Genomic DNA, 20,960 nt, shown 5'->3' with positions numbered 1-20,960 from the left:
GGGTGCAAGGCCTTGGAATTAGGTACACTGGCCTTCGTCACTGCCTCCAAGGCAGGATACGGAGTAACAACCACAATGCGTTTTCCCTGCTAAAGTGCACGTTCCTTAAGAATCGCCATTTGCACTGCTGTCAAAACTTTTTCCACAGTGGAAAACTGCAACTCGGCTGATGTGTACAGGTGTGACTTGTAAGCAATAGGAACTGTGTCTCCCTCATTAAAAGTGAGGTACGTGAAACCCACCGCCCCTGGCACGATTCTTATTACCAGGTTCGTGTGGTTATCACGAGTCAACAAGAATTTAGATTCAAGTAGGTCAGCCTGCAAAGATTGCAAGATGGCTGAATGTTCTGGCAGCCAGCACGATTTGGAAAAAGTAGGTTGTATCAATGCATAAAGCGGTTTGATACGCTGGGCATATTCCGGAATATATGTTCGTCCGAAATTCAAAAAGCCCAGTAAGGATTGTAGCTTCTTCAGCGCTGTGGGAGCCCGTAATAGTGCGCATTTCTCCAAGAAGTGAGGAGCCAAGCCTCTACCTTCATTGTTGAGCTCGTAGCCCAGGAACAACACTGTGTACTCTGCAATGTGTGATTTCGCAAAATTGAATTTATAGCCAAAGTCCGCAAAACGGCAAATTATGCGGTCAACATGGCACATATGCGGCCATAATTCGTCGTCTGAGATAAATGTCATCTACATACGAACATGCATCTGCGTCGAGCCTCTCCAGAAGAGAGACTATCCGGCGGCAAAAACGCCTGGACTATTTATGAAGCCCAGAACCAATCGAAGGAATTGGAGTTGTTTGCCACCATAGGTAAAACTCGTCCACTGACTACTAAGGGAGGACAGATTATGGGCAAAGAAGCCATTAGATTTGTATAGTGTGGTTTCGAACCTTTTACGTACTAGACTATCCACAAGAGCAGAACTGTGAGTATTCTGCACCGCACACGTTCGACAATGCCAGTTTAAGTGGCGGTAATCCAATACCAAACGTACGAGCCATCTGGGTTGGTCACAGTAAAAAGTGGGTTATTCATCGGAGACACAGATGTTTCAATCACACCTTGATATTCCAATTGTTCAAGGATTTTGGCAACAGAGGCTTTCGCCTCACGCCGTATGGGATATTGGGGTTGAGGCTGTGGCATCGACAGCAATGGAATCTCATGTCGAGGGGACAACTTGTCCCATCCACAGTGAGTACGGTACAACGTCGGCGTAAGTGCCTTAGCCCAATCTTCTGCAAACTGCAGAGCCTGCTTCTTCGGCACAGTGTGCACGAAAGCGGGGAGGATCACCTCCTCCCCTTGTGGAGCGGCTAAGACAAAAGGTGGGGGCCAGTTGACCTCCGCCAACAAAATATCATACGTAGTCGTTAGATTTTCCCCAAAAAACCCTTTTATGGTACGTTCTATCTCTCCTTCAATTACAAGGACAATTTCATAAAGCCTTTCAGAGGGAGCCACTCTAGTGTCAGCTGTCTCCACTACCACGAAGGTGTCAGTCGCTGTCACCCTCAGTAGTGGACGCAGGGCCTCTCGAACAATGGTAATCTCTGCCGCGCTGTCCAGCAGCGTCAGCACCCATGTCAGATTCCGAAGCTGCGTTCTCACTTTCTGTGGCATACCTCGCTGTTACAGCAGCAACTTTCCTCTTTTGAAACTGTGGTCTTTGACGTGGTGTCTCGTCCTGCTTGGCTTTTCCGTCAGCCTTACAAGGCAGCTCACGGCTCTGTTGGGCACCTTGCCCTCTGCCGACACCTCCTCCACCGGTGGCTGTTACCGATGTTTCCTGCAAAGAGCGATGAGAACGTTGTTCAGGAACCTGAAACCTATCAGGTGACTTAATAGTACTGCGGTCGCGCAAATCATATTTATGCTCAACAGGGGCAGGTGTAGGTGAAGCCGACTGGAACCCTGTTTCTGTTGATGCTTACGCTGTTTTTTGTTCTTACTCCAATTTTGTTTCTGAACTTTCGGGCGGTCATTCTTATCAGATGACCCCTGCTGAGTTTGCTGTTTCTTTTTCATCGCGAAAGGCTTAACACCTAAACTATTACGGCCTACGGTCTTATAAACCTCAGTAATAATTCTCGGTAACTGACGGGGTTTGTCAGCGTCAGAGACTTCGCGCAGAGCATTAGAGACTTGGAAACTTACCGCACCCACCTTGACATTTGCAAGGACGAGATCACGTACCATGTCAAACATTCCCACGAGACGCATCCCCAACTCCACAGTCGCCTCCGGTCTGTGTTCATCCTGAACACGCTTGATCACAGAGGGCAGGACAGTCATTGAAGGGGTCCCGAAGCACCTAGTGTAGACTGCTGCAAAATAAACCCCCAAGTTGTACACTCATTTACGTCAGGCACTAAGTCTTTCTGCAAACTCACGGTGAGAATCTGTGTTTCTCAAGAGGACTTGTATTAGGGAACACAGCTTCCAGTTGGTCGAATTTCTCGGCAAGCCAAAAGGCATCTCTTCCTTATCCTGGGGACGCTTGCCCATGACCGCATTAACCATGACGGGACTAAGTTTGAGTCCACCACCGTTAACTGGATGCGCTGCCCCACCCGGGAGGTTGCGTGTAATGTAATGAACCAGACCCCTATTGACTGCAATTGCAGAGTCATACAGAGGTCTCAGTTGCTGAGCTGTTAACTGCCCCGCCTGAGGATGTGGGGTGTAGGCAGCCAAAACAGGCCAAGTAGCGCCAGGAATGGACAACGGCCCTTGTCTGACCACTGTAATAACGTGTGAGAGGGCGCCATTAAACCAAACGGCATGCTGCCAAGCAGAAATTGGAATTTCCACTGTCTGATATGGAGTGTACACTGCAGGAGCATCAGCAGGGGTGTAAGAGTGAAAAACACCAGAAACTGCATCAACCGCGGGAAACGTCACCCAGGAGTACTACAACTCAAACGGGTATGTCACTTCAGCTGAAACCAAAACAAGCATTAGAAATGCAATAGGTCTCGCAGCATTAGAGTTAGTGCTTTTAGAATTGTTAATGGTTTTTTTTGTAAATCTTTAGCATGAGGTTGAGGGTGAGTGAGGGTGAGTGAGGGTGAGGGGTTGAGGGTGAGTGAGGGTGAGGCTGAGGGGTTGAGGGTGAGTGAGGGTGAGTGAGGGGTTGAGGGTGAGGGGTTGAGGGTGAGTGAGGGTGAGGGGTTGAGGGTGGGTGAGGGGTTGAGGGTGAGTGAGGGGTTGAGGGTGAGTGAGGGGTTGAGGGTGAGTGAGGGTGAGTGAGGGTGAGGGTGAGTGAGGGTGAGGGTGAGTGAGGGTGAGTGAGGGTGAGTGAGGGTGAGTGAGGGTGAGTGAGGGTGAGTGAGGGTGAGTGAGGGTGAGTGAGGGTGAGTGAGGGTGAGTGAGGGTGAGTGTGGGTGAGGGGTTGAGGGTGAGTGAGGGTGAGGGGTTGAGGGTGAGTGAGGGTGAGGGATTGAGGGTGAGTGAGGGTGAGGGATTGAGGGTGAGTGAGGGTGAGGGATTGAGGGTGAGTGAGGGTGAGGGGTTGAGGGTGAGTGAGGGTGAGGGGTTGAGGGTGAGTGAGGGTGAGTGAGGGTGAGTGAGGGTGAGGTGTTGAGGGTGAGTGAGTGAGGGTGAGTGAGGGTGAGGGGTTGAGGGTGAGTGAGTGAGGGTGAGTGAGTGAGGGGTTGAGGGTGAGGGGTTGAGGGTGAGGGGTTGAGGGTGAGGGGTTGAGGGTGAGGGGTTGAGGGTGAGGGGTTGAGGGTGAGTGAGGGTGAGTGAGGGTGAGGGTGAGTGAGGGTGAGTGAGGGTGAGTGAGGGTGAGGGTGGGTGAGGGTGGGTGAGGGTGAGTGAGGGTGAGGGAGGTTGAGGGTGGTTGAGTGAGGGTGAGTGAGGGGTTGAGGGTGAGGGGTTGAGGGTGAGTGAGTGAGGGTGAGGGGTTGAGGGTGTTTTTCCAATTGTTTTTATTTTGTATATTAACTTACAATGCCGGTTGCGTATTTTGGTTGCACTCCTTGAAGTTTGTTATAAAGTATTTAAGTGGCATAGTAACATTACAGCTGCCGTGATTTGAGTGCTTAAGTTCAGTGGTGGTTTATATTTGTCTCCTTAACAAATAACAAGAACATACATGGCGTAACCGAAAGGCTTGTGGTTTAAAACAAGCAATGTGCTGTCCTTGGCACAGGCGCAAACGTTCACCACTTGCATGCATGCTGGGCATGCATTAGTGAGGTTAACCAATTGATATGTCCATTCCCCGTCACAGGGTTGTAGGAGGCAGAGGCACATGGGCGGGCGGCGGGAGAGGGACGGAAAGAAATTACAGGAAGGGGCAAAAAGGGAGAGGCAGGCAGAGACCGCGCGGGAGGCGAGGGCCTGCCGGCGGGGAGACAGGCGTGCACTCCCTGAGAGACCGAAACAGCTCTCAGAGAGAGACAAAACTACAACCGCTTCCCTGCGGGTGAGACTGGTGTAGGTTGATGAGGGAGGGACCGAGACTCCCGGGGGAGAACGAGAGCGTCCGCCATGGGCCGATGGAGAGTGGACCCTGAAAGAGTGCGAGAGACACAACTGACTCCCTGTGGGCTAAGGGAGAGACAGAAAAGAGACGACTCTCGAGGAAGCGTCGGAGCAAACCCCACTCCTGATAGGAATTCAGTTTGTTAAGATTAAAACCAAACTGACCTCTGCCGATAGAGAGGACTTAATGTGAGGGTTTAAGCGAGAATGGCCTCTGTCAAGAGATAGGACTTCCGTCTGTGAGGGTTAAAGAGAAACTGGCCTCTGTCAAGAGATAGGACTTCAGTCTGTGAGGGTTAAAGAGAGACTGGCCTCTGTCAAGAGATAGGACTTAAGTCTGTGAGGGTTGAAACCAGACTGGCCACTGTCAAGAGATAGACAGGCCTTCAGTTATCCCACATTACTGGCTTTGAACCCTCATTTCATCTTGTCTGACCGTTCTCACACAACCACACTGCACGTTGTGCAAGACATCAACATTGCATTTAGGACGTGGCTTCTTGGGCAGCTGCCGACTTTACAATACGTTTCACTTCCTGACAGAACAAGAAAGGGTGGAGGGGGCAGGGGAGGAGGGGTCCGGGGAGGAGGGAAGGGCCAGAGGGACTTGATGGGAGTGGTGGGGAGGAGGGGGAGGGTATAGAGAGAGAGAGGAGGAGAGACAGGACAGGGGGAAGCAGCAGAGACACGGCGGGTAAAATAAACAAATAACACGGCGGGCAGGGGAGGGGGCGGAGAGGGGAGAGGAGAAATGCGACACGGAGGGAAGGGGCGGAGCGGGGAGGGGGCGGAGAGGGGAGAGGTGCGACACGGCGTTAGACGGAAGGAAGAGAGGGGAGGGGGAGGAGAAAGAGAAATGCGACACGGCGGGAGGGGGCGGAGCGGGGGAGAGGGTGTGTGTGTGTTGTTAGGAGACGGACGTGCACGCGCACGCGCTTTTAAGGTCAATGCGCATGCGCATAAGCTTAATGCGCATGCGCATTGACCTTAAAAGTCACGGGCACTGCAAGGAATCGCCACGATTCCTTGCAAGTTAGATAAAGAGTCGATGAGCCCCTATAGTCTCGCTTGCTCGATGCGCATGCGCATCGACAGGCGAGACCTAAAAACCACTGCCTGTCCCTCCATAGAAACGAGGTATTCCTGCAAATGATTACGCACAGCAACAAGACTGTGTGCTGGGAAGTCAACCGCAGCCATATAGAAACCGTAATAGTGAAGTACAATGCAATATGAAAAGGCATAACTGTAGGAAGGTGGCTACCTGACTATGGTTACCCCAGATTTTTTTTGCCTTGTGTTTAGCTGGTTTTCGACTTAGTTGGCCTGGTTCCCTGCTAATCAGGGCCCCAGGCTATCTGCTCTCTCTGTAAAATAGATTCCATGTACCCTAGGTGCATAACTAAATTGGCTTGGGTCACCTTATCAGCCCCTGTACAGAGCACTATAGGTGCCCAGGGCATAGGTGCATCCAAGGCCTACCAGGGGCTGCAGCATATCTTTTGCCACCCCTGGCTGGCTATCCAAAATTGACACAACTGGCTGATCACTCAGCTGGGGCAAGCTGGTGTAAACACCCCTTGCTTAGATATAGTATGCCTATATCTAAACCTAACTGGACACATATAAACCTATAAGTCACTCCTATGGCAGGCCTTAACAATCCTGGAGGCAGAATGCGTGGTTTAATGTGAAATGGGGCTCTAGCATGAGCTGAGCCTGTCTGCAGCTGTCGGGACCAATTCCCTTAGCTGTTCCGGGATAATGCCAAACCATATACTATTAAGTGCATTATAATCCTCGCGGTTATATTGTAACTTTGGTTTGGCTTTATCAAAACATGTTGTGTTATGTGTCATACGATTTGGAATACTATCCCCTCGACAGTCCTGTCGACGGGGATAGCATTCCACCCCTCTAGAGGGTGAAGACATGTTACTTTGCTAAAACGCGGTTGATTTTTAAAAGAGCCTCAGATCCACAAAATGGATGCTTCTACCACAGACACATGTCTGACCTCCTGCTGCTGACCGAAACTCAGCAGAGGAGGCCTGGACAAAGGCTTTCCTGTCGCAGGGAGGTGTCACACCACCCCAGACAGGAGATAGTGGATTGTAGCAGGGAGGTTTGAAAGAAACCAGACACTGCCTGGGGAGCACAAGGCTTCCCCTTGCATAATCCGGTCAAACCGGTTCTGGGGCACACCAGCCCCAGCTCCAGTGCGACCTGGACAAAGGGAAAGGGGTGTAACCACCCCCTTCCTGGGTCCCACCCATAGGAGGGGACCTAGCAGGATATCCAGCCCCCTAGATTGGTATAAGAATGGGAGCAGTGCCAACGCACTCAGATTATCCTGATGAAACATTTGAAACAAAACTCTGGACCCTTCGACATCCTACTCAACGTAGAACACTGAAGAATCTCCCTTGTGGTCAAGGAGTGACCACCCTGTGCAAACAGGCACCATCCAGCACCTCGACCCTTGCTTTGTTGCAGTTCCCGCCGGAACTCGAGCGACAGAGATCGACGAGATCAAGCTTGCCTGCCTTCTTACAGCCCGATCCACAGTCCCTGCAGAGCTGAGACCCGTGGAGGCGACCGGAAGCGTGGGGCACGCCATCTTGAAAAGGCCACGAGACGCTGACTGTGCAGCCCACGAGTGACCCTCGAAGCTGTACACCGGGGTTTGAGAAGCCCCAACCCTGAGCCACTCTTGCACCGAAGCTCACCCCTCTACACTCGACGAGTGCTGCGTGGGGCCCTTCTGCTTTCTTTGGGTCGACGCATTGGCCCGGTCACTTGCCAGCTGGCTTGTGGCCCCTGTGCCGGCGAAAACCTAAATACAACTTGCGATTCTGGTTGCTCCAGACTTGCACCCGCTCCTCTGAAAAGGAGCACCTGCTCTAACCCTCCTGGTCCGAGTGAGAAGCAATCTTCCAGTCCTGCGTGGATTGCTTTTGCCAAGTGTTGTTTGCTCCAATCTTGAAGCCGACTGCGCCGACGGCGAGAGCCTGCGTGGGACAGATCGTGACCTGCTCCTGGACGTCGCAGATGCCCCAGAGCCCACGTGACAGCGGAGAGAAGCTCCTCGACAACCACCTGATTGCGCCCGACATTGCCTGGTTCCGTCCTGGTTCCACCCTGGTCACTGCTGAGTGACCCAGACTCTGTTCCCTCTGCTTTCAGGTACTCTACGACTGTGATCCGCCCTTGGATCACACCGGACACTTCTCCTTCCTATCGCCTGCAGCATCTTCAGCTTCAAGCACCAGCAACCTGCGTGACGAAACCCGACACAACTTCGACCCTATGCACCCGCTTCCTGTGGGTGAGGTAACTCAACAACGCCGGTGTTCCCACACTGGTACACACCTCTAGTGTATGTGTCTCAAGTTTCATCCTTGTAGGTTAAGCGGAAGTCTCCTTTTACAGTAACTTTGCAACTTTTACGCACCATTGACATTGCATTGGTGCAAGCCGCGCTTTAAGCGCTGCACCCGAATCCCGCGGGCTTTTCCCGACTTCAGCATTGCTAGTACCGACTGCTCCCAGCGATTCCCTAGGCCCTAGGCCTAACCACTGTTTGATTGGTATCTCTTATACCACTTTCTTAATATATGGTTTGAGTGGCCACCCGCCCTCATCCATAATTGTGCAACTTTCATATGTTATACTGTGCTTTTGAATTAACGCTTGTGCCCCTTTGCTCATAAAGAGTACTGGGGATTATTTTAGAAATAAACACATATATTTTTATAATATAATACTCGTGTGGTGTCCTTTCATTTGATATTACAGGATTGTATGTGGTAAAACAGCTCGCTTAACACGACCTCTTGAGTTAAGCCTTTAAGGCTGCTTAGTCCATGCTACCATTAGGATAGCTTGTCTAATAAGGTTGACTTACAACCAGACACCATAAGGGTTGTTTGGACTGATACAAGGTGGTTCCAGAATTGGAAACATCATATATCAGGCCAACTTCTCACATTGGTGAGCAGCGGTGCGGATTTGAGCTTGCTGTCGTTTTACCATTGCAATCTTTTTATCAAATTGAAAGATCACATCAAGTACCTTAGGTACATATAAATCAAAAGCTTAGCATATTTAAGTTCTACTGAACTTAGTAGTTGTAGATTAAAGGGATTAGCACACCCTGACTACAACTCACTAGCAAGGTACAGTAGGAAAACACTTAGTGTAGGTAAGTGCACCACTTGCACCTCACTAGCAGTCATGTCTGACACAGTAAGAGCTTCAGGCTCTGCCCCTGTGACAGTTGACCTTACCAAGGCAACTTCCAGCTATGACAAACTTAGCCACAAAGACTTGAGTGCCTTGTGCATTGCAAGAGGGCTAAAAAGGGGTAGACACCCCACCATTCCTTCCCTGATAGCCATCCTGGAACAGGATGACTTAGATAAGGCGAGTGCAGCTCCCTTAGATTTAGGAGATGGAGTGAACCCCCCTGAGAATGAGACAACTCCAGAAGAGGAAGAAGAGGAGGAGGAGGAGGGCTCAGAAGTAGATGAGCCTGAGGATCAGGATCAGCAGGGTAACCAGGTACATGTTGGTAGGGTTAACCAGGCCAACTTGGACCTACATGGGAATGGAGAGGGCCAGCACCTCCCCAGACCATACACCATATTTCCTTCAGGCAATAGAAGAGTGAGATCCCCTTCCAGGGAGTCTCACATTTCTAGTGTCTCAAGAACCTCTCAAAGGGGAATGACTTCCCCCCAGAGAAGAGAGCATAAGGCCAGGATGAGGGCTGTAGAACTCCAGATAGAGAGGGAAGAGTTAGCCCTGGCCCAAGCTAAACTTGCTTTAGCAAGGGAACAGAAAATGTGTGGCTTAGATGCCACTGGTGGCAGCAACATAACTCCTAGAGAGAAAGACAGGTCCTATAATACTAGAAACCTGACAAAGATTGTGCCCCCCTACACAGAAGGGGATGACATCCACAAGTGGATAACTGCTCTTGGGAGAGCCTGCATGGTACAGCAGGTTCCTGAAGAACAGTGGGCAGCAATCTTATGGTACTCCTTTTCTGAGAAAGGGAGGGACAAGCTCCTCACTGTCAGACATGAGGATGCTAAAAACTACAAAGTCCTGAAGAGTGCTCTGATAGATGGGTTTGGCTTAACCACTGAACAATACAGGTTAAAGTTCAGAGACATCCAGAAGACACAGACACAGGACTGGACTGATTTTGTAGATTGTGCAACTAAGGCTCTGGAGGGTTGGCTACATGGCAGCAAAGTACATGACTTTACAGGATTGTATAATTTGATTATGAGGGAGCAGATCCTAAGTAATTGTCAGAACCAGCTCTTACACCAGCACCTGGTGGACTCAGATTTGACCTCTCCCCAAGAATTGGGAAAGAGGGCAGATAAATGGGTCAGAACCAGGATTAGGCCTAAGAATCAGGACAATAACCAGAAGGAGTCTACCAAGCCTCAAGATAAGGGTGGGGATAAAAGTAAAGAAAAGACTTCCCCAGGGCCCCAAAACTCCAAGGATGGGGGTGGGTCCCAAGACACTTCTTCAACTCAGAAAACACCTTATTGTCATGCCTGTAAACAGGTTGGGCATTACAAAACAGACAGCTGTTGTCCCAAGAATGGCAATAAAGAGAATATCCCTCCAAAGCCAGCTCCAACACCTCCTGTTACTGTCAGCAGTAATCCCCCAGGAAGTGGGAGCACACCCAGGAATCTGGGTGGGTTTACTTTTGGAGCCCAGGTAGACCCTGGCCTATCCAGGTCCCCATCCCCAAATGATCTTGTTTATGAGACTGGCATGGGGTTTGCCAACTTCTCTGATTGCCCAAATACATTGAGCAAATATAGACAAGAACCCATCATCAATGGTTTGAAAGTTGAAGCTTTTAGAGACACAGGGGCTAGCATCACCATGGTGGCTGACTGTATAGTCCCCTCTAAGCAACTTTTACCTGGTGCCACATACCAGGTAACAAACATTGATGGAATCCAAACAAATCATCCCATGGCAGTAGTAAGTCTCAGCTGGGGAGGTGTCACTGGCCCAAAGAGAGTGGCAGTGTCACCAAACCTGCCTGTAGACTGCCTACTTGGCAATGATTTAGAAATCTCAGCCTGGGCTGAGGTTGAACAGGAAATCTATTCTAAAATGGTAAATGCCACTGGAAAGGTTAGTGGGGCTGTGACAGCTACAGCCCCAATCCAAGATGTCCTTCCTGAAAAGGTTGGTAGGGCTGAGCAACTCTCAGCCCCATCTTTAGCTAACTCCCTTCCTGAACAGAATAGCAGAACTGTTAAGATAACAGCTCACACCCAAACCAAGTCTCCTCCTGAAAAGGTTGGTGGGGCTGCGATGGCCACAGCCCAAACTCAAACTGACATATGTGTTGTGAAGCCTGAAATGATGGATCACTCCACACAAATTGAGAGCATGGAGGAGGAAGAGAAATCTCCCCCTCACCAGACATTAGGACAGGATCAGCCTCCTCAGGGAACTGATCTTACCCCTGATGAAGGAACTGTCCCAGAGGTTGTTAGGCCTGGCCTGACAGAGCCTCTGATGGCAGTGGACCCTTCTTAGGTGGGACCCAGTCTGGAGCAGGTAACCTGCCCCTCTCAACCTTGCCTTAGTCAGCCCAGGGCTGCAGGGGACAAGAAGGACAGTGAGACCCAGAGGGCCCCCTGTCAAATAAAGCACCCCCATCAACAGATTAGGGGCACCGAAGCTAGCAGCCCTAGCCAGGTGAAAACTTTAAAAACTCCTGAGGGAGCCCCCTTAAAAGTAGTTAGGGACCTCCCACAGAGGGATTCTGTTGGGCACAGCCAAACCTGGGACCCAAAGGGCCCAAACCTGAACTGTCCCTCCAGTAAGCCAAAACAAGGGACCCAGCCTCCAGCTGTAGGCAGCCAGAGGTTGACCCTGAGAGCACAGTGCAACTCAGTTGAAGAGAGGAAGGCATACATGGTGGAAGATAATTGGAGGAAGCTGAGCCCTAAATTAGTGGAGCCTCACTTCAATACTCCATATCCAAACCAGCCTCCTAACTTGCAAAAACACACCCAAGGTAGTGATTCCCTATGGTGGAGAGCCTCTAATACCCCAAGGGTGAGGGACTGCTTAGTAGACCATGAGACAGGGGGTACTCATGCTAGTGCAGGTACTTCCTTATATGGCCACTCAGGCAATATAGGCTTACCTGGCCAAGGATAGCCTTATCTCCTTTCGTTTGGGGGGGGGGGGGGGGGGGTTATGTAGGAAGGTGGCTACCTGACTATGGTTACCCCAGATCTTTTTTGCCTTGTGTTTAGCTGGTTTTCGACTTAGTTGGCCTGGTTCCCTGCTAATCAGGGCCCCAGGCTATCTGCTCTCTCTCTAAAATGGATTCCATGTACCCTAGGTGCATAACTAAATTGGCTTGGGTCACCTTATCAGCCCCTGTACAGAGCACTATAGGTGCCCAGGGCATAGGTGCATCCAAGGCCTACCAGGGGCTGCAGCATATCTTTTGCCACCCCTGGCTGGCTATCCAAAATTGACACAACTGGCTAATCACTCAGCTGGGGCAAGGTGGTGTAAACACCCCTTGCTTAGATATAGTATGCCTAGGCTATATCTAAACCTAACTGGACACATATAAACCTATAAGTCACTCCTATGGCAGGCCTTAACAATCCTGGAGGCAGAATGCGTGGTTTAATGTGAAATGGGGCTCTAGCATGAGCTGAGCCTGTCTGCAGCTGTCGGGACCAATTCCCTTAGCTGTTCCGGGATAATGCCAAACCATATACTATTAAGTGCATTATAATCCTTGCGGTTATATTGTAACTTTAGTTTGGCTTTATCAAAACATGTTGTGTTATGTGTCATACGATTTGGAATACTATCCCCTCGACAGTCCTGTCGACGGGGATAGCATTCCACCCCTCTAGAGGGTTAGGACATGTTACTTTGCTAAAACGCGGTTGATTTTTAAAAGAGCCTCAGATCCACAAAATGGATGCTTCTGCCACAGACACATGTCTGACCTCCTGCTGCTGACCGAAACTCAGCAGAGGAGGCCTGGACAAAGGCTTTCCTGTCACAGGGAGGTGTCACACCACCCCAGACAGGAGATAGTGGATTGTAGCAGGGAGGTTTGAAAGAAACCAGACACTGCCTGGGGAGCACAAGGCTTCCCCTTGCATAATCCGGTCAAACCGGTTCTGGGGCACACCAGCCCCAGCTCCAGTGCGACCTGGACAAAGGGAAAGGGGTGTAACCACCCCCTTCCTGGGTCCCACCCATAGGAGGGGAACTAGCAGGATATCCAGCCCCCTAGATTGGTATAAGAATGGGAGCAGTGCCAACGCACTCAGATTATCCTGATGAAACATTTGAAACGAAACTCTGGACCCTTCGACATCCTACTCAACGTAGAAGACTGAAGAATATCCCTTGTGGTCAAGGAGTGACCACCCCGTGCAAACAGGCACCATCCAGCACCTCGACCCTTGCTTTGTTGCAGTTCCCGCCGGAACTCGAGCGACAGAGATCGACGAGATCAAGCTTGCCTGCCTTCTTACAGCCGGATCCACAGTCCCTGCAGAGCTGAGACCCGTGGAGGCGACCGGAAGCGTGGGGCACGCCATCCTGAAAAGGCCACGAGACGCTGACTGTGCAGCCCACGAGTGACCCTCGAAGCTGTACACCGGGGTTTGAGAAGCCCCAACCCTGAGCCACTCTTGCACCGAAGCTCACCCCTCTACACTCGACGAGTGCTGCGTGGGGCCTTTCTGCTTTCTTTGGCTCGACGCGTTGGCCCAGTCACTTGCCAGCTGGCTTGTGGCCCCTGTGCCGGCAAAAACCTAAATACAACTTGCGATTCTGGTTGCTCCAGACTTGCACCCGCTCCTCTGAAAAGGAGCACCTGCTCTGACCCTCCTGGTCTGAGTGAGAAGCAATCTTCCAGTCCTGCGTGGATTGCTTTTGCCAAGTGTTGTTTGCTCCAATCTTGAAGCCGACTGCGCCGACGGCGAGAGCCTGCGTGGGACAGATCGTGACCTGCTCCTGGATGTCGCAGATGCCCCAGAGCCCACGTGACAGCGGAGAGAAGCTCCTCGACAACCACCTGATTGCGCCCGACATTGCCTGGTTCCGTCCTGGTTCCACCCTGGTCACTGCTGAGTGACCCAGACTCTGTTCCCTCTGCTTTCAGGTACTCTACGACTCTGATCCGCCCTTGGATCACACCGGACACTTCTCCTTCCTATCGCCTGCAGCATCTTCAGCTTCAAGCACCAGCAACCTGCGTGACGAAACCCGACACAACTTCGACCCTATGCACCGCTTCCTGTGGGTGAGGTAACTCAACAACGCCGGTGTTCCCACACTGGTACACACCTCTAGTGTATGTGTCTCAAGTTTCATCCTTGTAGGTTAAGTGGAAGTCTCCTTTTACAGTAACTTTGCAACTTTTACGCACCATTGACATTGCATTGGTGCAAGCCGCACTTTAAGCGCTGCACCCGAATCCCGCGGGCTTTTCCCGACTTCAGCATTGCTAGTACCGACTGCTCCCAGCGATTCCCTAGGCCCTAGGCCTAACCACTGTTCGATTGGTATCTCTTATACCACTTTCTTAATATATGGTTTGAGTGGCCACCCGCCCTCATCCATAATTGTGCAACTTTCATATGTTATACTGTGCTTTTGATTTAACGCTTGTGCCCCTTTGCTCATAAAGAGTACTGGGGATTATTTTAGAAATAAACACATATATTTTTATAATATATACTTGTGTGGTGTCCTTTCATTTGATATTACAGGATTGTATGTGGTAAAACAGCTCGCTTAACATGACCTCTTGAGTTAAGCCTTTAAGGCTGCTTAGTCCATGCTACCATTAGGATAGCTTGTCTAATAAGGTTGACTTACAACCAGACACCATAAGGGTTGTTTGGACTGATACAAGGTGGTTCCAGAATTGGAAACATCATATATCAGGCCAACTTCTCACAATAACTGGGTAGTAATTCAAACAGAAAACCGTTTTAATTAGATCAAGCTTGAATAAACCTATGTTACTATAGGTAGGTTATTTATCCGTCACTACCGTCAACCGGAAACAATAGTGAGGGGGTCGTAGACCGATATAAGCACTACTCGAGTGTCTCACAATAAGACCACACTCGTTGGCGGCGCCATGTTACAGGGATTCTGCGCAAACACAGAACTGTGCACAAAGACTTAGGACCTCAGTGAATTAGGGTTTGCCAAAACTCACCTTAGTACCCACAATCCCCTACCAGACTAGCAATCAGTGTCACATTAGCTCTTCGTCCTATAGCAAAGAAACCAATGCCCCGACTCTTGACCAGGTCACTCCACTCACCGCACGGCCCCCGTGTGCCCTGGTCACCGCTGTTGCCTCTATTCGCCGCCACTCCTGCTGCCTTCTCCCCTGTGTGCTGTTGCTGCTTCTTGGGCTTCCGCCCTCAGGCTTGCCCCCTCGCCGCTTCCCCCGTGTTTGTTTTCCCGCCATTGCTGCTTCTTGGGCCTCTGCACTCAGGCTTGCCCCCTCGCCGCTTCCCCCGTGACTGTTTTCCCACCCTTGTCTCCCCCCTGCTCCCCGCCGCTGCTCCCCTGTGGCCCCGCCCCCTTCCTTCCTCCCGTTCCCCATTCGCCACCCCGCTCCTGCCTCCCAGCTGCTCCTCCTTCCCACTTCGCCATATATGGCGGGGACCGCGCGTACGCGCAGCGGGCGCACCGATGGAGGCAAGCCCGTCTACGCCTGGACCGTGCCCAGCGCCAGAACCCCTGGACCTCGCCGGAGCCAGCCAACCCGACGGAGATACGACACTGCCACCCTCCACACACTCAACACCGGCCGACAGCCAGCCTGCTACCAAGCCACCCCGAAATGCACCCACGGAGCCTTCACCTGCCACGCCTGCCACTTCACCTGCACTCGGTCCTGCACCGCGCAAGCCAGAACAACCGCCAACAACACCCACCTCAAGTGCATCCTACTCAACACCCGCTCCGCCCACAAACACGCCGTCGAACTCTGGGACCGCCTGGACAAAACAACACTGGACGTCGCCTTCCTCACGGAAACCTGGATGAACGCCACCTCAGCCCCCGACATCGCCATAGCCATCCCGGACGGCTACAAGATCATCCAGAGGGCCCGCGTCAACCGAACCGGAGGAGGCATCGCCATTGCCCACAGAAAAACCATCCTCATCACGACCAACACCAACGACACCCTCACCGGCGCGGATCAGCTTCACTTCCGGATACACACCGACCCCAAGACCACCCTCAGAGGGACCCTCATTTACAGACCCCCGGGACCTCTCTCACATTTCAGCGAAGCCATTGCAGACTTCATCAGCCCGCTCGCCATCGCCTCCCCCGACTACATCCTCCTAGGAGACCTCAATTCCCACCTGGAGAACGACAAGGACAACAACACCACCACCCTACTAGACAACCTCGCCACCCTCGGACTCAAGCAACTGGTCAACACCCCCACCCACTACGCCGGCCACACACTCAACCCCGTCTTCTCCTCCAGCAACCACATCTCCTTCAGCCACACCACTGAGCTCCACTGGACCGACCACAGCTGCGTACACTTCAACGTCAGGAAAACAACGACCCACCACCGCCCACAACAAACCCCCCGACGATGCTGGAGCAAGATCACCACCGACCAACTCACCACCTCCCTGAGCCAAAATTCTCCCACCAACACTACGGACCCCAACGAGGCAGCCCGCAACCTCACACAGTGGATCTCCGACTGCGCAGATGCCCTTGCTCCACTGAAGAACACTCCAAGCAACCACGACAGCAAGAAAGTCGCAACCTCAAAGAATCCAAGAAAACCTGCCGTGCCCTCGAGAAAACCTGGCGCCACAACCAGTCATCGGAAAACATGATAGCCCTCAAGAACGCCACCCGCAAACACCACCAGCTGATCCGCACCACCAAAAGGACAGCATTCAGAGAACGACTGGACAATAACGCCCATAACAGCAAGGAACTCTTCAACATCGGGAAAGAGCTCTCCAACCCCAGCAACAACGACATCACGTCATCGCAAGACCTCTGCAACTCTCTCGCCACTTTTTTCCACCGTAATATCGTCCACATACACGACAGCTTCGGCGCTCAGAACTCTTACCCTGCCACCGAACCTACGCCCCCACCACCACCCTATGAGCCTGGACCCAGGTCAGCACGGAAGACACCACCCACACGATGAACACCATCCACTCGGGCTCCCCAGCCGATCCCTGCCCACACCACATCTTCAACAAAGCCGACTTCCATCATCGCATCCAAACTCCGGGACATCATCAACAACTCCTTCGCATCCGCCACCTTCCCGGAGAGCTGGAAGCATGCAGAGATCAACGCCCTCCTGAAGAAACCCACCGCAGACCCCACAGACCTCAAGAACTTCCGTCCCATCTCGCTCCTCCCCTTCCCAGCAAAAGTCATTGAGAAAACCGTCAACAAACAGCTGACAGCCTTCCTTGAGACAAACGGCTCCCTCGACCCATCGCAGTCCGGATTCCGAGCGAACCACAGCACCGAGACTGCCCTCATCGCAGCCACCGATGACATCAGGACCCTGCTTGACAACGGAGAAACCGCTGCCCTCATCCTCCTCGACCTTTCGCCTGCATTCGACACGGTCTGCCACCGCACCCTGACAATCCGCCTCCACCACGCCGGGATCCAAGGAAAGGCCCTGGATTGGATCACCTCCTTCCTCTCCGACAGAACCCAAAGAGTCTGTCTCCCGCCCTTCCTCGCAGAAGCCACCAAGATCATCTGCGGCGTACCTCAAGGCTCCTTACTTAGCCCCACCCTCTTCAATGTCTACATGAGCCCCCTCGCAGCCATCGCACGCAAGCACAACCTCAACATCATCTCCTACGCTGACGACACCCAACTGATCCTCTCCCTCACCAACGACCCCGCCTCCGCCTCGGCCAAAGCCAACTTCCAGTACGGCATGAAAGACATCGCGGACTGGATGAAGCTCAGCTGCCTGAAGCTGAACTCTGACAAGACGGAAGTCCTCATCCTCGGCCCATCCATCTCCGCCTGGGACGACTCCTGGTGGCCCCCTGCCCTGGGCCCCCCACCCAAACCCACGGACCACGCACGCAATCTGGGCTTCATCCTTGACTCCTCCCTCACGATGGCCAGACAAGTCAACGCTGTGACTTCCTCCTGCTTCAACACTCTCTGCATGCTCCGTAAGATCTTCCGCTGGATCCCCACTAGAACCAGGAAAACGGTCACCCAGGCCCTGGTCACCAGCCGTCTGAACTACGGGAACGCCCTCTATGCTGGGACCACTGCCAAACTACAGAAAAGACTCCAGCGCATCCAGAACACATCAGCACGACTTGTCCTGGACATCCCCCGACACAGCCACATCTCCACCCACGAGAGACCTGCACTGGCTCCCAGTCAGCAAGAGGATCACGTTCAGACTCCTCACCCACGCACACAAGGCTCTCCACGACTTAGGCCCCGAATACCTCAACAACCGCCTCTCGTTTACACGCCAACCCACCAGCTCCGCTCCGCCAGCCTCGCCCTCGCCACTGTCCCACGGACCCGCAGAGCCACCACCGGAGGAAGATCCTTTTCCTACCTGGCGGCAAAGACTTGGAACACCCTCCCCACCCACCTGCGACACACCCAGGACCATCTCTCCTTCAGGAAGCACCTCAAGACCTGGCTTTTCGAGCAGTAGCGGCATTCTCTCCCCCCCCCCCCAGCGCCTTGAGACCCTGGCGGGTGAGTAGCACGCTCTGTAAATGTTATTGATTGAATGATTAGACAACCTAGAACATGCGACTTAGGACCATCTCAGGAATGGTGGGAAGTGAGAACACTCTTTTGTTATACATTCATACCAGTCCACAACAGGAATAAAATAGAGACACGATAAGGTTAAAATGTTTATTTTAACAACGTGATGTCAAGCGCAGTATTTTAATTAACATAAGCATACATATGATTAATAATAATACGGTCAGCATGGTTACAATTCAATAAAATACAAAAGGAGGAATCCTATTATAATGATAGAGCAAACAGGTGATAAAAGCGCCTATTTAAAGCACCCTCCCTATCTAGGAACTATGTATTATAAAACTATAGAAGGTCTCTAGAGTTTTTTTAGGGGGACCCCATTTACCTGTCCGCTCAGTAAGTGTAAATTACATCAGGACCAGTTAGTCTCTCTGCATGCCTCGAATCTTCCAAGTGTGTTCAATTCTGGCCAGTGTGCTATGATAAAGGCACCAGAACCCTACTCGGCTTGCAGCTGCCAAAATGTTGTGTCTAGAATGTGTAAGGACACACCGATAAACAGGCTCGCACGTTATGATGACCTTGGCGGCTCAGCACTCACTGTACAGACTGAGGGCACAATGTATGTCTAGAAATTAGAAAAACAAACCTTTTCTTATACATAGACCTTCGTGAAAGCTAACTCAGCAAAAGCAGTGCCGTGTGCAAAAGCGGCAAAAAGGAAAAATGGCGTTTAAACTCTTAATAAGCCATGTTAACTTAACATGCATGCAGAAAGAGGCCCATAAATCATACAACATCATCTCAGGGTTCAACACTCTACTGGTCTAGTCTGGAGTAATCAGGATGGCATATACCCAGCCTGTCTTAATCTACTTTAAAACTTGGGGCAGGAGAGGCTAAAGTGGCAGGAGAGGCTAGGGAGGCAGAGGAGGAAAGAAGTACAGAAAAAAGATGTCCCACTGCACTGCAGGTGAAACACATCTCCCGAGGAGCCCCAGGACAGAAACTCTTGCACACAACATTCGTGGCAGTGTATTTTCTCAGCAGTGGTGATTTAACCAAGGCACACTCCACCGGGTGAAGATGCCTCGCACCAGCCCCTGACAGAGATGCCATTTGTGGCCCACTAGATGGCATCTGCTGAGCTCTTCGACTTTGACAGTCAGCCATCCCGCTAAATGGTTTACTGTCAGGGAGATCCCTAGAAGATACTGCCATTTCAAGGGATGTATTGTCTGCTGGCAACTGGATTCTCAACCTAATGCTGCACGATAGATGTGTTATCTATAAAGACAGAAGCCCGCTTCCCATTGGCGGATAGTAGGAATGTCTTCAGAGCAAATTGGATGGCCCAAACCTCCAGAAGGATCCTCTCCCAGATGAATGCCCTAAAACAGAGATTCTGCATCTGCCACTACAGTGAAGTATGGAGAATTGCCATCCATAAGCCAGGGTGGTGTCCAACAGCCACCACAGAAGATCCTTGGCTGCTCACTTCAAGATGCAGAAGTTGTATGAAAGGCAGTCCTGATGCTGTGCAAACTGCAGATTGAAAGGCCCGCATGTGCCAACAGTCACTTGGAATCAGCAGGATGTGTAAGGCCAAGCCACAGAACCCAGGAAGGAGTCTGAAGCTTTGGGATTGTATCCTAAATATCCTGGATTCTCTGTGGGGCTAGAAAGGAACTGAACACCAATCTATCCAGGACACCCTAACTAAAGGGCCTCTTCTGTGCGGCTGCAGATGGGACTTACGCTGGCTCACGGAGAAACCCAAAGATGAGAGATGGGTGACCACTGTCTATAGATGGTCCATGACTGACTGCAGTGAGCAAGCTTTCAGCAGCCAGTCGGCAAGGTACAGGGAGACATGCATCTCTGATGAGCCAGGATGACTAGCATCACCCTCTTAAATAATCAAGGGTCTCAGGTGAAACCTAAGTGTAGAATGACAAATTGTCAGGATTTTGACATCCTGTCGCTAGAGGTCACTCACAAGGGCCCTTTACAAACCTGCCTTCATATCAGTATAGGTCAATATGGACATCAATACTTACTATACTTAGTTTTCCTTCAACTTTTAGAACAGGTTTCTGCTCCATGTCTATGATGCATTATGGTCCATGTAGTTCTCTCTGTCTTCAGACAGTTCCTAGATCACGTTCTGTGGTTGTTTCCTGTTCACTAGATTTGTTCCTGGATCTTACGGTTATTCGGACCCCTTTATGTATGCATTCCGGACTGTTCTCTATATTTGCACTGATCCATGCTCCGTTCCAGGTTTTCCCATTTCCTTTTTCTGTCCCCTAATTCCCTTGGTCTTCCCATCTCCAGGTCCCAATACAGCCTTCCCTTCATTGGTGGTTCCCTGATTCCCTGTACCTGGTTAAGTCCTTGCACCTGGCGTTCTCCCTGTACCTGTGCTCCTCCCCTGAGGTTCCTGCTACTTCAGCCCTGTGAGAGCAGAGTGTAGTGGCTTGCAAATGACTTCTATTGAGTCTCCTTGTGCTCTGTGTTCCTGCTGCTGCTATTACAACCTTGGCCTTAGTTACTGCTTTCTTTGTTTCCCTGTCCCCATTTTCTTTTTTTGTGCTTTTTTGTTGTATCGGTTTCTTCCCTAGTT

At 51.4% G+C, this 20,960-nt stretch overlaps 1 protein-coding gene and 1 pseudogene across 3 annotated transcripts in view; one reads left to right on the top strand and one right to left on the bottom strand.

Moving 5' to 3' along the window:
• Nucleotides 1-20,960, bottom strand: part of ANKRD27 (ankyrin repeat domain 27) — a 719,886-nt gene that overhangs the window by 205,775 nt on the left and 493,151 nt on the right. The window lies entirely within an intron of this gene.
• Nucleotides 8,738-11,007, top strand: LOC147677806 (uncharacterized; annotated as a pseudogene).

Source organism: Lissotriton vulgaris, chromosome 12 (assembly GCF_964263255.1).
Source record: "Lissotriton vulgaris chromosome 12, aLisVul1.2, whole genome shotgun sequence".
NCBI classification, from domain to species: Eukaryota; Metazoa; Chordata; class Amphibia; order Caudata; family Salamandridae; genus Lissotriton; species Lissotriton vulgaris.
This window is presented reverse-complemented; position numbering and strand designations above follow the sequence as displayed.